Source organism: Hylobates moloch, unplaced genomic scaffold, assembly GCF_009828535.3.
Source record: "Hylobates moloch isolate HMO894 unplaced genomic scaffold, HMol_V3 SCAFFOLD_6, whole genome shotgun sequence".
In the NCBI taxonomy this organism is placed as follows: Eukaryota; Metazoa; Chordata; class Mammalia; order Primates; family Hylobatidae; genus Hylobates; species Hylobates moloch.
In genome coordinates, this window is record NW_026652281.1 from 133841225 (window position 1) to 133857700 (window position 16476).

The 16476-nt window shown below is 39.3% G+C and overlaps 1 non-coding gene across 1 annotated transcript; it reads left to right on the plus strand.

Moving 5' to 3' along the window:
* The first annotated feature begins 1623 nt into the window (after positions 1 to 1623).
* LOC116472001 (U6 spliceosomal RNA) lies at positions 1624 to 1728 on the plus strand. Its single transcript, XR_004248928.1, has one exon. It is a non-coding gene; the product is annotated as a U6 spliceosomal RNA (small nuclear RNA).
* Positions 1729 to 16476: the final 14748 nt, after the last annotated feature.

The following is a 16476-nucleotide window of genomic DNA, read 5'->3' on the forward strand; positions in this document are numbered from 1 at the left end:
TGGATGAAGCTGGAAACCATCATTCTCAGCAAACTATACAAGGACAGAAAACCAAACGCTGCATGTTCTCACTCACTGGTGGCAACTGAACAATGAGATCACTTGGACACAGGGCGGGGAACATCACATGCTGGAGCCTGTTGGGGGTTGGGGGGCTAGGGGAGGGATAGAATTAGGAGAAATACCTAATGTAAATGAGTTTATGGGTGCAGCAAACCAACCTGGCACATGTATACATATGTATCAAACCTGCACATTGTGCCCATGTACCCTAGAACCTAAAGTATAATAATAAAAAAGAAAAAAAGAAAAATAAAAAGATGTATTTTTGAACAGTCCAATTAACCAATTTGACCTAACTAGTATGTACATAGAACACTAAACCAAACAGCTGCAGAACACACATTCTTTTCAAATGCACATGATACATTTACCAAAATGTGCTATGAAGCCAGAATCAGTACTCTGACCACAGTGGAACTAAGTTAGAAATCAGTAACCAAGAGATAACTAGAAAATGACCAAATGTTTATAAATTAAGGAATTGTTTTCTAAATTACCCTGAAGTCAGAGAAGAAATAACAAAGCAAATTAGAAAATATTTTGAACTGAGTATAGCTATCAGAATTTGTGCAATGTAGATAAAATAGTGCTTACAGAGAAATTTATAAAATCATACACACACTTTGGAAAAAAACATGAAAAACTTATTTAATAATCTCCTAAAAAGCTAAAAAAGTACAACAAATTAAATGTAAAAAAGTAGAAGAAAATGTTAAAGAGAAAACAATAAAAAACATACAATTTAAATATTGGTATTTTGAAGAGATTAATTAAACAGATAAACACCTATCAAGATTCATTAAAAGAAATGTGAGAAAACTATACTTAAAATTTTCAGAAATTAAAAAGGGACATCATTAGAGATCTTAAAATATTTAAAAGTTAAGAACTTCCAGCCTTCAGATAAGATGTAGAAGGTCTTGAGGGACCATTTTTCCCACTAGATAAACCACAAAAATTACTGGCTCATCTTCCCCATCTCCCCCATATTTAAGAGATTGGAGGGTTGCAGATCAAAAATGATCCAAAATTCAATTACAGGGGAGGATAAGGTATTTCTAGCTGAGCAGGTATCAGTGGCGAAATTCTCTTCTGCTGAATTTCCACAGGGGCTGGTGGAAGACTGGACTTATCACAGTCTCTGGAACTCTGCTGTGATACAGGAAAGCCTGCAGACCTTGTGGGCTAGTATAAACGGATTGAAGTCTGTAGGAGTTTCAAATACAAAGAACTTGTTCTTCTTACCTGCTGAGTTTTCCCCCATGAAACTTTTGGTGAGTGTTTGGAAATGGTATGAAAATGGAATTGGAAAAGCAGAGAGAGAGAACTCTGTAGTCTTCTGGTGATTAGATCCCAAGGTCCTACTAGAGAGAGTAGTTTATAATATATACAGTACAGACCAAGTTAGCCCTAAATACATGTGAAAACACAGGTGAAATAAAGCTAACCAAAGCTGTATCCCAGCCACAAATCAGCTCAAATTCTTTCTGGATTATAAAGATTGACCCATTTCCCTAACTTATAGACAAAAGAACACGCCCTCCCTTTTAGAATAGTATTGTGCTCACTTTGGCAGCACATGTACTAAAATTGGAACAAGACACAGAAGATTACCATGGCCCCTGCACAAGGATGACACAAATTCATGAAGCATTTCATATTTTAAAAATTGAGTTCATGTCCTTTGCAGTGACACGGATGAAGCTGGAAGCCACCATTCTCAGCAAAGTAACACAGGAACAGAAAACCAAACACCACATGTTCTCGCTCATAAGTGGGAGTTGAACAATGAGAACACATGGACACAGGGATGGGAACATCACAGACCAGGGCTTATCGGAGGGGTTGGAGGCAAGGGAAGCGAGAGCATTAGGACAAATACCTAATGCGTGCAGGGCTTAAAACCTAGATGACAGGTTGATAGGCACAGCAAACCACCATGGCACATGTATATCTATGTAACAAACCTGCACATTCTGCACATGTATCCCAGAACTTAAAGTATAATTTTTTAAAAAAATTATATATATATATATATATATATATATATATTTTTAAAAGTTTAAAAAGAGTAAGATAGAAGACAGTATTTATACCAAGGGCTGTAGGGTTTTATTTTTAATTACACAATTTCTGGCATGCAATAAAAAGCTATGAAATGAGTGAAGAAGCAGGATGTACTCCTAATTAAGAGGAAAAAAACTGAATAGTAGCAGATCCACTAATGGTTCAAATATTGGAATAAACGAAGACTTTAAAATAACTATTGAAATATATTAAAGAAATTTGAGGATAAGATTGACAAAATGGATAAAAAGAATGAGAATTTCAAAAGATAAAACTGTTAAAACAAAGTGAAAATTCTAGAACTGAAAAAAACTACAGTGCATGAAATTAAAAATGTATTTATAGAGCTAAAGCAGAATGGACACAGCAGAGAAAACAGCATCAGTCATTTTATCCAGGTCATCACAAACTGGTTGAAAATCAAAAACACAGGAAAAATTTTAAGATGCACACATAAAATAAATTATTAAATGTAGACATAGAAAATAGATTATATTTAGCAGAACAACAATGAAAATCATGGCTGACTTTCATCAGAAAACAATGGGTGACAGCTGGGTATAATGGTGTGCACCTGTAGTTCCAGCTACCTGGGAGGCTGAGGCAGGAGAATTGCTTAAGCTGAAGAATTCACGTCCAGTCTGAGCAACAGAGCAAGAACCTGTCTAAAAAAAAAAAAAAAAAAGAGAGAGAGAGAGAGAAACAATAGAAGACAAAAGACAATGGAATTGACATCTTCAAAGTGCTAAAAGAAAAAAAAACAGAATTCCATAAGAAGTGCATATAGACATGTTTAAACAAACAAAAGGTGAGAAAATATGTCACCAGCTTTTGAAGCTAAAAGAAAACAACTCAAGATGAAAGCAAAGATCTGCAGGAAGGACTGAACAATGTCAAAAAGGTCAAATACGTGCATAAACACAAAAGAATACTTTAAATTTTCAAAATTATTGACTATTAAAAACCACAGGCCAGGCATTGTGGCTCACACCTGTAATCTTATTATTTTAGGAGGTGGAGGCAGGTGGATTGCTTGAGCTCAGTAGTTCAATCCCAGCCTGAGAAACATGGTGAAACACCATCTGTATGAAAAATACAAAAATTAACTGGGTGTGGTGGTGCACACCTGTAGTCTGAGCTACTCAGGATGCTGAGGTGAGAGGATGGCTTCAGCCTGGGAGATGGAGGTTGCAGTGAGCTGAGATTGTGGCAGTGCACTCCAGCTTGGGCAACAGAGGAAGACCCTGTCTCAAAACAAAAAACAAAAACAAAAACAAAAAAGCCAAAGCAAAACACAATAAAATTTAGTGGTTTATAATATAGAGAGAAATAAAATATGTGACATCAATAGCACAACAAACTAGAGAGAGATTAGTGGAATTTTTTGTGTAAAGTTTTTACATTGTTCGCAAAGAAGAGAAATATGAATTGATTCTTGTGATAAATTGGGGTGGTAAGTTGAGGATGCATACGGTAATCACTACAGCAGTGGTTCTCAACCTTTGGTAATTCCCCTACCCGGGCCCCAGCCAAGGAACCTTGTCACAACTGGAGTGGGAGGACAGTTGCTACTGTCACCTACTGGGAAGAGGCTTTGTTTTTACAAAAATTTTGTAGATGAGGAAACAGACTCCTAGAAGTTAAATAAGCTTCTCTAACACTATCTTTGATAAGCTGAATAGTGGCTCCCCAAAGATGTCCACGTTCTAATCCCCAGAATCTGTGAATATGTTACCTTACATGGGTAAACAGTTTGCAGATATGTTAAGGATCTCGAGATGGGAAGATTATTCTGGATTATCCTAGTGGGTCAAACGTAATCAAAAGAGCTTTTATAAGAGGAAGGCAGTTGGGTCAGAGTCAGAGAAGACATATTATGATGAAAGAAGACATGAGAGAAAGAAGGGGGATAGGTAGAGAGACTGAGAATGAATGAAAATGCTACATTTCCAGCTTTGAAGATGGAGGAAAGCACCTCAAGCCAAGGGATAGAGGCACCGTCTAGAAGCTGGAAAAGGTAAGGAAATGGATTTTTCCCTACAGCCTCCTGAGGTAGCACAGCCCTGCTGACACCTTGACCTCAGCCCATTAAAAACCACTTCAGATTTTTGACATAAAGAACCGTAAGGTAATAAAACTATTTTCTAACCACTAAGTTTGTGATGATTCATTATAGCAGTAATGAGAAATTAATATACCTATCCAACGAGGATTTGCTTCTAGATTTTTCAGTCTATGCCTTTAATCACAAGATGGACATAGCTACCATAATAGGAAGAAAAGCTAAAGCATTTTTCAGAATGTTTTTGCCCTGCAGATATCTCTGATATTGCCTAACTGATCATGGTGTTCCTAAAATTGAAATAGACAGGGGCAACCTACTAAAGCCTTATTTGATTTGTGGAAGTGTTACACACAGTGGAAAGAATCCAGCAACCAGCATACTCCTCATAACATGAGAACTCCCTAAATAATCTTAAATTTAAAATATATATACATATGTATACATATATATGTATATACACATATGTATACGTATATTGTGTGTGTGTATATATATACACACATGTATATATACACACACGTGTGTCAAAAGAAAAACTTCAGCCGAATTAAATGTAAAGGAGTTTAATTGAGCAACGAATGATTTGCAAATCAGGCAGCCCCCAGAATCACAGAAGATTCAGAGAGACTCCAGTACAGCCACGTGGTGGAAGATTTATGGACAGCAAAAGGAAAGTGATATACAGAAAACGGAAGTGAGATACAGAAACAACTGGTTTGGTTACAGCTCAGTGTTTGCCTTGTTTGAACATGGTTCAAATAATGTTGGCTACATTTGATTGGCTGAAACTCAGCGATTGGTACAGTTGTGTGTTATGGTCGGTTTATACTTCCACTTGTTATAGTTCATGATGTACAGAAAAATCTTTAGGCTGAACTTAAATATGCAAGGAGGCAGCTTTAGGCTAAACTTGATTTAACACATGCATACATGTACAAATATACATATGTGCATGTATATATACTATGTACACATATTCTATGGATATTTATATAGATATGCTTACAGATATTCACATATGTATGTATGTATGTAGTGTATGTGTATGTGTGTTTCCATGTATATGAGCAAAATGTCTTGAAAAAAAATACAGAAACTGTTTAGCAAGTTACATCCGAGAAGGGGAACTGAGATCCTAGAGGATAAAGGTAGGAGGTTATTGTTTTTGTTAGATATCCTTTTGTACTTTTTAAATGTTGACCCATGTAAGTATATCGCTGATTTTTTTTAAATAAACACATAAAATTAAAAAAATAAAGAATTCTTCTATTATACTATTGGGACTAAGAAAATGATACCCCAAAATGAAGGCTTCAGAAGCAGCCCAGAAGCCTCTCTTCCAAAAGTTTCTCTCTGACATTCTCTTGGCTGCTATCACTGACCCCTCATTCTATCCTGAGGCTAGCAATAGAAGCTAGAATCTCTCCTCCCACAAGGTGGATCAAAAAACCAGAACCACTTTTCCCAAAGCCAGCCACAGGACCTAAAAATATTGCTCAAACTTTTCCCCCACCTTTTTGTGTAAAAATTGACCATACAGAAATTATGTGATCTATCTTGTTTGATTATAGATTGTAAGACCCCCATTCCAGAGAGGGTCCTGCCCCATACTCAGAAGGAAGGAATGCTGCTCAGAGAGGCCAAGAAGAATCTAGACAGACAGGCCTTGCTGGGTTTATCCACTCCATCTATTAGCATCAGATCTCACACTTTTTGTTCAATCCTATTTCCACACGGCCGTCCATAGTTTGTTGAACCTAAGCATAAAAATGGACAATTTCCCCTGTATCTTTGGGTCTTCATTCTGAAGGCTCCCATGCACATTCATTCATTTGTATGCCTTTTTTCCTGTGAATCTGCCTTTCGTTGGTTGATTCTCAGCGAACCTTCAGAGGGCGAAGAAGTTTGCCCTTTGCCTTTGTAATACCTCCATCAGAAAGAGTCAAGAGAGATTCTATGTGTTTTTCCCCAAGACCCTCAACCATTTCCCCCACCCAACCTTCACTGCCTTTCCTTCACTCTCTGCCTTGAGACAGTGAGGCCTAATCACTCTATACCTTTCATTCCTGTTTACAGAGGAAGCTCAGACCCTAGGGGAGCCCCCATTTCCCATGGCTCTCTGCATCAGTATAATACCTTCCCCTGCCTCCTCGCCTTCCTTCCTTGCTTTATCTTCTCCTTAGCATTGATCACTAATCTGGTATTCTATACCTTACTTCCTTATCTGGATCATCACCTGTATCCCTCTAATACAAACTGAGCTCTATCAGGGCAAGGATTCTTGTCTGCCTTGTTCGCTCCTGTAGCCAAAGCATGAGTAAGAGTGCCTGGACATACTAGGCTCCCAGTGAACACTTAATAACGAAGGAAGAGAGGCAGTGAGTGATCATTGAGTACTACGCTGGGAACCACAGCTTTGCTGGCGCTAAAATGAAGAAGAGATGAACAGAGGGAGGTGTATTCCCTATGGCCACCCATCTACCTGCCTGGCAAGGACTAGGTGGAAAGAAGAAACTGCTGTCAAGGCATGTCCTGTTATATGTCAGATCCCTCCACACACTTCCACCTTGCAGCAAGAAAAACGCCTGGAAGCCAACTAGACAAGTGGCAGGGTTTGAAGGGTAAGAGCCCCCATGGCTGGGAAATCGCTGATGTAAGAAAGAGAGCACAATTATACTCATATTTGCAACAGGTAGTGGAGCACCATGAGCAACTTCAATACTGACATTTTATTATAGCCTTAAGAGAGAACATAAGAACCTTCAGAAAGAAGAACTAAATGTGGCATTTGGTATTTGCCATATCATTTGTGTTAATCATAGAATATTGCTCAGGGGAGGAGCCCCTAACATTTCTTATAGGTAAATATATACTTCATATTTAAGTGTCTTTATGAAAATATCATCTGGGAAAAGCAAATCATCCAACAAATATTTACTGAGCAGTCTCCTGGGCACGAGGCACTGTGCTAGTCCCTGGGAAAATGACTCACAATAAGATGATGCCCTTATGAAACTTACATTCTAATAAAGAAGCCCAGCACTAAACAAGACACCCAAACCACAAAGACAGTCATTTCAGACAGTGACTTGTGATGCAAAAGAAACAAATTTGGGAGTCTGGAGATTCCTACTTGAGGATGGGCATGGAGGAAGGCAGAGCAGACACCAGTGGGGCCTCCTTGTCCCTCTGACGTCCCCTGGGCAGGCACGGCAGCTGCTTGCGCCTCACAATGTGATCCTCAGAACATCAGCAAGGGCATTATCTTGGAGCTTCTAAGAGCTGCAGCATCTCAGGCCTCCTAACAGAACTGTTTAACCAATCTGCATTTTAACAAGATCCCCAGGGTTTGTGAGCACACTAAACTACTTTTGAAACTACTTTTCAGGACTGTTTCTAACTGCCCCTATTTGCATATTCCCACTGCTCTTTCTGCATAACGAAGAGCAATAAGAAGTGCTCTCTCCCTCTCCCATGATCCTGTACCAGTGGAGGGGGTATGTAAATGTTCAAGTCCCTCAGCACTCATAGGGGTAACCCAGAGGCAGCATTTTATGCCTTTCCCAGAGCTTCCCACAAGATGAAGCTTGGTGGCCTGCGGTGGTGGCTGGTGCCTCTTGCCACTGATTTCCCCTGCTACTGCCTCCTGTGCCTCCCAAGCCACCTGCTGCCATCTGCTTGCTTGTCTCAGGGTGCTCCGAGGGCAACCTGAGTAAGACAGGGGCCTCTCTGAAGATGTGAGCTGAGAGCTGAAGAATGAAAGAAGCCACCTGGTGAAGAGCTGGGAGAGGGAGCAGTCAGTGGAAAGGCCCTGAGGCTGGGAAAAACTGCAGTGCTCAAGGACCAGAATCAGAGGCGGGGGCACAGTGGGGAGTCCTGTTAGGGGTGGATACAGAAGTGCAAGGGAAGAGTGGACATTGATTGCACTAATGCAGTGAGGTGATTGTGGCTTAGACACGTCAGTTGGGAGCAAAAGGACCAGAGGCAGGTGGAAGAGTGTTGACCTGTTGTAAAGTCAGGGTTGAAAAACAAACTGCCAAACATTCACACACACTCAGCAAGCTTTGGATGGCTGCATAAAATTAAGCAAATCCTCCAGTCTTACCTGTCTCTATACTAGGGATGCATAAGCTAACGGCTACACCCCAAAAGTCTGTTCCTTAGGTTAAAATGCCCAGCACTCAGTAACATTTCCTTCTCTAAAAATCTAGAAAATGTTCAAAGAGAAGTTAACTGTTAGGGCTCAGGAAACAATACTTCAAAATGAAGGCCCCAGAAGTAAAAGGTTTTCTTCTGACCTTCTCCTGCTCTTCTGTCTCTCAGTCCCATTCTCCCCTGAGGCTAGCCATAGACACTAGAATCCCTCTTCCCAAGGCTGGTCATAGAAACCAGAACCCTCTTTTATTCCCTGAAGACAACCATAAAGCCTAAAAATATCACTCTATTTTTCCTCTGCCTTTCTGTGCAAAAACTGGCCATAAAGACATGATCTGGCCTACCTTGTTTGACTGTAGGTCATACAACCCCATTCCAGAGGGGGTTCCACCCTGTACCCAGAAGGATGGAATGCTGCACAGACAGAATCCGATAGATAAGAATCTAGACAAACAGGCCTTGCTGGGTTCCTCACTCTGTCTATTAGCAGTAGATTATACATTTTTGTCCAATCCTGTTTCCACACGGCTGTCCACACTTTGTTGAACCTAAGCATAAAAATGGACAGTTTCCCCTGTATCCTGGGTCTTCATTCTGCAGGCTTCTGTGTATACCTATTAAGTAAATATGTATGCGTTTTCTTCAATAAATCTGCCCTTTAGCTGGGCACAGAGGCTTACGCCTGTAATCCCAACACTTTGGGAGGCTGAGGCAAGAGCCTAGGAGTTTGAGACCAACCTGGGCAACATAGGGAGACCCTAGCTCTACAAAAATTAATTTAAAAAAAAAATAGCCGGCATGGTGGTATGTGCCTGTGGTCCCAGATACACATGAGACTGAGGCTGCAGTGAGCTGTGATCACCCCACTGTACTCTAGCCTGGGCAATATAGCAAGATCCTTTCTCAAAAAGCAAAAGAAATGAGTTTAAAAAATTAATCTGCCTTTTGTGAGCTGATTTTTCAGCAAAACTTCAGAGGGCCAAGGGAGCACAACAATAGCTACACAACAATAACTAAGATAGACATGAACTCACTTCCTGGCTTTTGTGTTCCTGAACTTAGACTAATTTTCATTCATTTAACAAACATGTATCAGGTAGCACCTGTTGGCAGGCACTGTGGATTCCAAGACAGGCCAGATAAGGTTACAGGGGGGAGCAGCCCCAGCTATTATAATTCTACATGATAAGTGTGATAAACACACTATGAACAAAGTGGTATGCAACTACTGAAAAAAGTATCCAACCCTTTTATTTGGAGTTGGAGAAAGCTTAACAGAAAAGGCAAAATAAAATTGGCATTTGAGTTGGATTTAAAGAGTGAGTAAAAGTTTGTCAGTCAAGGAAGAGGAAAAATAGCAGTTATCTGAGGAAAAGTTCAGTAGGGCTGGAGTATTCAAGCAACAGGCAGTGAGTAGGGGAGCTGTGTGTTGCAGAGCTTCCCTAACTTCAGGACTTTTTTTTTTTTTTTTTTTTTTAGACAATTTCTCTCTTGTCGCCCAGGCCGGAGTGCAATGGCGCGATCTCGGCTCACTGCAACCTCCGCCTCCCGGGTTCAGGTGATTCTCCTGCCTCAGCCTCCTGAGTAGCTGGGATTACAGGCATGTGCCACCACGCCGGGCTAATTTTGTATTTTTAGTGGAGATGGCGTTTCTCCATGTTGGTCAGGGTGGTCTCGAACCCCTGACCTCAAGTGGTCCTTAGGAGAAAGAATTCTTCCTAACCGTATTTAACTACAGACAGTACCATTTAATGTTTTTAATCAAAAATGAAACTAGTAGATTACCTCCAGATAAGAAAAATAACACCAATTCATGTTATGATGTCACTTGTATGCCAAACCCAGGCATCAGGAGTAAATAGCTAAAATAATTTTATAAGAAAAGGCTATCAATATGGTCAGATTGGTGTTTTACAAAGATAATGCTAAAAGCAGAGATGGTTAGCTTGCACTATGAAAGCTATAATAACAGAATTAAAGAAAATCCCATAATTTCTGCCAAGAATACATTCCAATCTTAAGAAACCCTCCCTGTCAAGTTCTTCAGTGCATCTCACTTAAGTCTTTCTTGCTGCAAATTAAGCCCATGCATCCTCCTTTATAATTAACATTATTCATTCTGCAGATTATAACAGATCATTTTCCTCCTTCCTAAATCTAGAAGAACTCTTACTAAATAAAATACACCAGAGAAACACAGTGGGTGAACTATCAGATGGCTTTCAAACTTAAACGTTAAAAAAGAAAAAAAAGAAAAAAAATGACCAATTCGCCTTTCTGTGCATTCGTTGGAGAGTCTATTCCTTCCTAGATAGGAATATTCTTCTCCCAGAGTCAACTTCTTCCTTCATATGACTCTTTTTTATCCTGAACGCTATTGTCTGTGAATATCTGCACAAAACAGACTGTGTTGTCCAATGACAGAACTGCATGTTCTTCCTCACTAACCCCCCCAAGATCAGGAATCCGAAGTGCTTTGCCACCAGCTACATGACCTTGAATAGATGACTGCTTCATCTGTACCTCACTTTCCTAAGCTGTCAAATCAAAGTGTCTAGAGCAGGCCATCTCCAAAGCCTGTCCTATGGCTATGAGTCCGAAAACGGCTCTCTCAGACTTTCAGCTCTCCTGTCTATTAGAGGCAGATTCTCAGGGTTGGGAGAGGCTTCTAGGTGCTTCCCTTCTATGGCTTCCTTCCTAGTACATTCACAATAGAAAATTACCTAGCACTGAAAATTTGTTAGTAATCTTAACTTTCCCAACCTCTCCTAGATCAAATGAGGTTAACTGGATATTCAACATTTCTAGTCTACCATCCATCAGACAGCTGAACAATGCATTTTCTTTTCTTTGGATTAAAAAAAAAAAAAAAAAAAAAGATGCAGTTGCCAAAGACAAGGAATGCCTATGCATCTCCCAAGGAACTTTCTCTCATCATGCTAGAGCCAATTACCTCAAACTAGAAGTTGGAGACAAAATAATTCAAGTTAGAAGATAAAACATCCAGGTTATAGTCCACAGAGATTATAACTTGTTATCCTGGGAGTCTCATATCTGGCCCACAGATGGGTCTTGATTTTTTAAGTTTGAACCAGCCTATGTAAATGACAAAAATTCACATAAAAATCCAGATTTCCCATTTCTCTTGAAAAATCTGAAGATCCCACCTGTGCGAGGACACCATCACCTCACTGGCATGTGACGCTGCTGGCGCCTTTATACATTCCCTATTGCCTCCCTCACATGCCGCCAAGGGAGTTTCGAGTTTTATCATGTTTTTTGCAGTCCTTTTTTAAACCATAGAAGAAATTTTTTCTGAATCAGTACTGGAGATAGTAAAAGATACACCAAGTGGCCTGATCAAGAAAACAGGAAACAGCAAGTTTGTATGCGGAAAAAAGAGCACCCCTTCTATTCATTAGGCTAAGGAGGGGTCTACTTGACTTTCCTGCCTGTGTGACCCTATGGGCATTTATGTTTGAGATCCTGATGTAGCAATTTGGGAAGCTCAGGGTGGTAGAAACCACCCCTGAACAGGAATCAGCTGTTCCTTCTCCATGACTTAGCCCCTTCATCCATGAAGAAAGCTGGTTGTGCTAGATGGTCCCCTCCTGGTTTGGACAGAAAATCTAAGATTCTGTATTCTATCAAAACCCAAAAGTCTCTGAAAAGGACAATCTGATTCAGTTCCTGCCAGGGTAAGTAAAGACAATACTGACACCCAGTGGTCCATTAACCAGCTCCACTTAATGCCCTAAAATTTCCAAGGACTGCTGAGTGTTTAGGTGCTGCCAAAACCTTCTTCATGTCCTAAACATACAGGAAACAAAAGATCACCAAAAATTAATGACATTGAAACAAAAGATAGCATGTACTGGTTTGTTTTCTAAACCTCTCTGGCGAGGATCTGGCTATATCTTGTTTGGCTTAAACATATTCATTATATCAAAGCATTTGTATTCAACAATGTATTTCTCTTACATCATGAAAACAAATACGCTTTTAAAAATGCAAGGCTTATTTCCAAGGAGGTAAAAGCCCAAATACCCTAAACTGTTTTATAATGATTTCTTTGATTTGTTAATTAGTCTTCTAAACCCTGAAAAGTAAATAATAAACATCTGAGATTATGAGGACAGGAACTCCATTTGACTAGTTTTTGTGAAGATCTCACCACAGCCTCAAATCCTTAAATTTGGAATAATGAGGTTACTACAGCAGTGAAGGCTGAGGCAGAAATGGCAGAAGAAACACATTTTGAGAACGTCTTTCACTTCCAGTAGGCTGATAATTACCAGAGTTTTAAAATCAGCACAATCTCAAATATAACACTTGATGACATTTAGTCTGACTGTTGATTGAAGTAAAATAAGAGAGTAAAAAAAATGTATTTCAGTAATTTTTATTTCACATTGAACACTTTCGATTTTGTCAAAAAAGGATAAGTGGCCTGGCCTTCCAATCCTGACATAAGCTGACATCTCATTGTAATACTTTAAATCAGACTTCAGAATATGGCATTGGTGAGCAGCATGGGAAGACTTCATGCTAGTGAAAAAGGCAACAGCTGGTATCATGACACAAATGAAAGGCTCAAGACAGGCATTCAGGTAAAGAAAAAGTAAAATGACTCACAGACTCCCTCTCCTGTCACACACAATGAAACTAGGGGAAAAATAGAAAAAATAAATAAATCAGCCACAACCAAAAAAGAGAATTGAATGCCATAATATGCAAAAGACAGTGGCCAGGAAGGAGGCTGGCTCCCAGAGGGTGCTGAAACTCCCGAGAATGTTCCTTGATACTCCCAAATTGGATAAGAAATGCAAGGAGGATGATGTCCTCTTTTCCCCTTTTGATTTCAAGAAGTGTACAGAAATGGCCTGAGGTGGGGAAAAATGAAAAGAGAATAGTCAAATCGACCCCTTTGTGCAGAAGCACAGGCTACTAGACTCCATGCTAAATTGGGGGAAGCATTTAGAAGGTATTACCCTCCACTTCATTAAGTGGAGCAATCGCAGGTTTAGGACAGAAAACAGAATGTAAGAAAGAGGAACAGAAACCAGTTCCTGTGAGAATGATTGCGCCCAACTCTAGCTGACTGTTCCCTTTCCCTACCCCATCCACAGGCTAGAGAGAGGGGCATGGAAAAACCTCTGAGCCTTCCAGCTGCAGGCAGAGGATGAGGCTAGTCTCAGAAAATGGTGGGAGGGCTCGAGAGAATTCATTCAGAACATCAGAGGAGGAAGTAAGATACACAGCAGATCTCTTAGAGAAGAGAAATGCAAAAAGAAATAATGTGTTAACCTGAAAATATCCAAGGCAGCACAGCATAAAAAAGAAATTAAAAAGATGAATATTTGGGGGTCGGGCTCAGTGGCTGACACCTGAAATCTCAGCACTTTGAGAGGGCCAGGAGTTTGATACCAGACTGGGCACCCTAGCAAGACACCATGTCTACAAAAAAAATTTTAAAAATTAGCCAGGCATGTTAGTGCAGACCTGTAGTCCCAGCTACTCTAGAGGCTGAAGTGGGAGGACTGCTTGAGCCTGGGAGGTCAAGGCTGCAGTGAGCTATGATTGTGCCACTGCGCTCCAGCCTGTGCAACGGAGTGAGACACTGTCTTTAAAAAATAAATTAATAAAATAAAAATAAAAAATTCTTCAAGCTTGGAGGCAGAAAATGAACTCAAAACCTCTAGTAATCTATAACCCCTCCTTAAAATAAAGAGAAAAAATTGTTTGTTGAAATAATGAAATCCAGCCAAGAAATCAAAATAAAGACCTCAGCTGTAGAGTAGCCCAGATGAAACAACTTGGAGTGAGCATTGAATCAATTTAAATATAGTATTAATCAAAATTACATGGGGAGTTAGAACTGGAAAGTAAAATAGGAATATTATAAACCTTGATAATGTATAAAAAAAGCAACTCATAATATTTCAAGAAATGAGCAGGTACCAATAAATACTGGATAAAATTTAAAGACAGTTTAAAAAATAATAAGACCAACCTGTTAAATGTTTGACCTCATTTTTCTTAACATTCAACATACTTAAACAGTGATAAAGATCTTCATGGGAGCCACTGTGCTAGACACTGGGAATCCAATATGAATAAGACATGATCTCTGCCTTCCAAAGGTATATAATCTTTGGACAAAAATAACAACTATCATATTTGAACATTTTATTCGACATTTTACATTAGCCTCATGATAGTCACTTGCATCCTAGTATAAAATAGGCACTGATCAAGGTGCTTTACATGTGAATCATGGATTCCTCACAACAGAGCTACAGCAAAGTTACATTATTGTCTTCGTTTTGTATTTTATAAGGAAGGAAAAAGTATTTATCTAAAGTTTGTGAAGTTCATTACTTCCATTTCTGTCTGTTAAATTCAAGTAAAATTTTGAAGAGTGTTTTACGAAAGAAGGAACAAAAATAAGGAAAAGAAAAAAACAAGGAAGGAAGGGAGGAAAGAAGGGAGGAAAAAAAAAAGGATCTAGTTTCAGCTCAACTGTTAATTAGCTTGCCACAAAAAGAATAAAATATATAGGAATACACCAAACTAGAAAGGTGAAAGACCTCTCCAAGGAGAGCTACAAACCACTGCTCAAAGAAATCAGAGAAGACACAAACGGATAAACATTCCATGCTTATGGATAGGAAGAATTAATATTGTTAAAATGGCTACACTTCCCAAAGCAATTTATAGATTCAATGCTACACCTATTAAATTACCATTGGCATTCTTCACAGAACTAGAAAAAACTATTTTAAAATTCACATGGAAACAAAAAAGAGCCTGAATAGCCAAGACAATCCTAAGCAAAAAGAACAAAGCTGGCGGCATCACAGTACCTGACTTCAAACTATATTACATGGCTACAGTAACCAAAATAGCTTCACGCTGCTACAAAAACAGACACATAGACCAATGGAACAGAATAGAGAATCCAGAAATAAGACCACATACCTACAACTATCTGATCTTCAACAAACCTGACAAAAACAAGCAATGGGGAAAGCACTCCCTATTCAAAAAAATGGTGCTCAGATAACTGGCTAGCCCTATGCAGAAGATTGAAACTGGACTCCTTCCTTATACCTTATACAAAAATTAACTCAAGATTCATTAAAGACTTAAAGGTAAGTAAGACACAAAACTATAAAAATCCTGGAAAACAACCTAGGTAATACTATTCAGGACAGGGGCATGGGCAAAGATTTCATAATAAAGCCTCCGAAAGCAATTGCAACAAAAGTAAAATTGGCAAATAGGATCTAATTAAACTAAAGAACTTTTGCATAGCAAAAGAAACTATCAGCAGAGTAAATAGACAACCTACAGAATTGGAGAAAATTTGTACTAACTATGCATCTAACAAAGGTTTAATATCCAGCATCTATAAAGAACAAATGAATTTACAAGAAAAAAAAACAACCCTATAAAAAAGTGGGCAAAGGACATTAACAGACATTTTTTCAAAAGAAGACATACATCGGGAGGCTGAGCAGGAGAATCACTTGAACCCGGGAGGCGGAGGTTGCAGTGAGCCAAGATCGCGCCACTGCACTCCAGCCTGGCGACAGAGCGAGACTTCGTCTCAAAAAAAGACAAACATGCAGCTGACAATCATATGAAAAAAAGCTCAACATCACTGATCATTAGAGAAATGCAAATCAAAACCGTAATTAGATACCATCTAACACCAGTCAGAATGGCTACTATAAAAAAGTCAAAAAAATAACAGACGCTGGTGAGGTTGTGGAGAAAAAGGAACACTTATACACTGTGGGTGGGAGTGCAAATTAGCTCAGCCATTGTGGAAGAGACAGTGATGATTCCTCAAAGACCTAAAGACAGGAATACTATTTGGCCCAGCAATCACATTACAGGGTATATACCCAAAGGAACAGAAATCATTCTATTATAAAGACACATACACGTGTATGTTTATTGCAGCACTATTCACAATAGCAAAGACATGGAATCAATCTAAATGCCCATGAAAGGTAGAGTGGATAAAGAAAATGTGGCACATATACACCATGGAATACTATGCAGCCATAAAAAATGAGAACATGTCCTTTGCAGGAACATGTGTGGAGCTGGAGGCC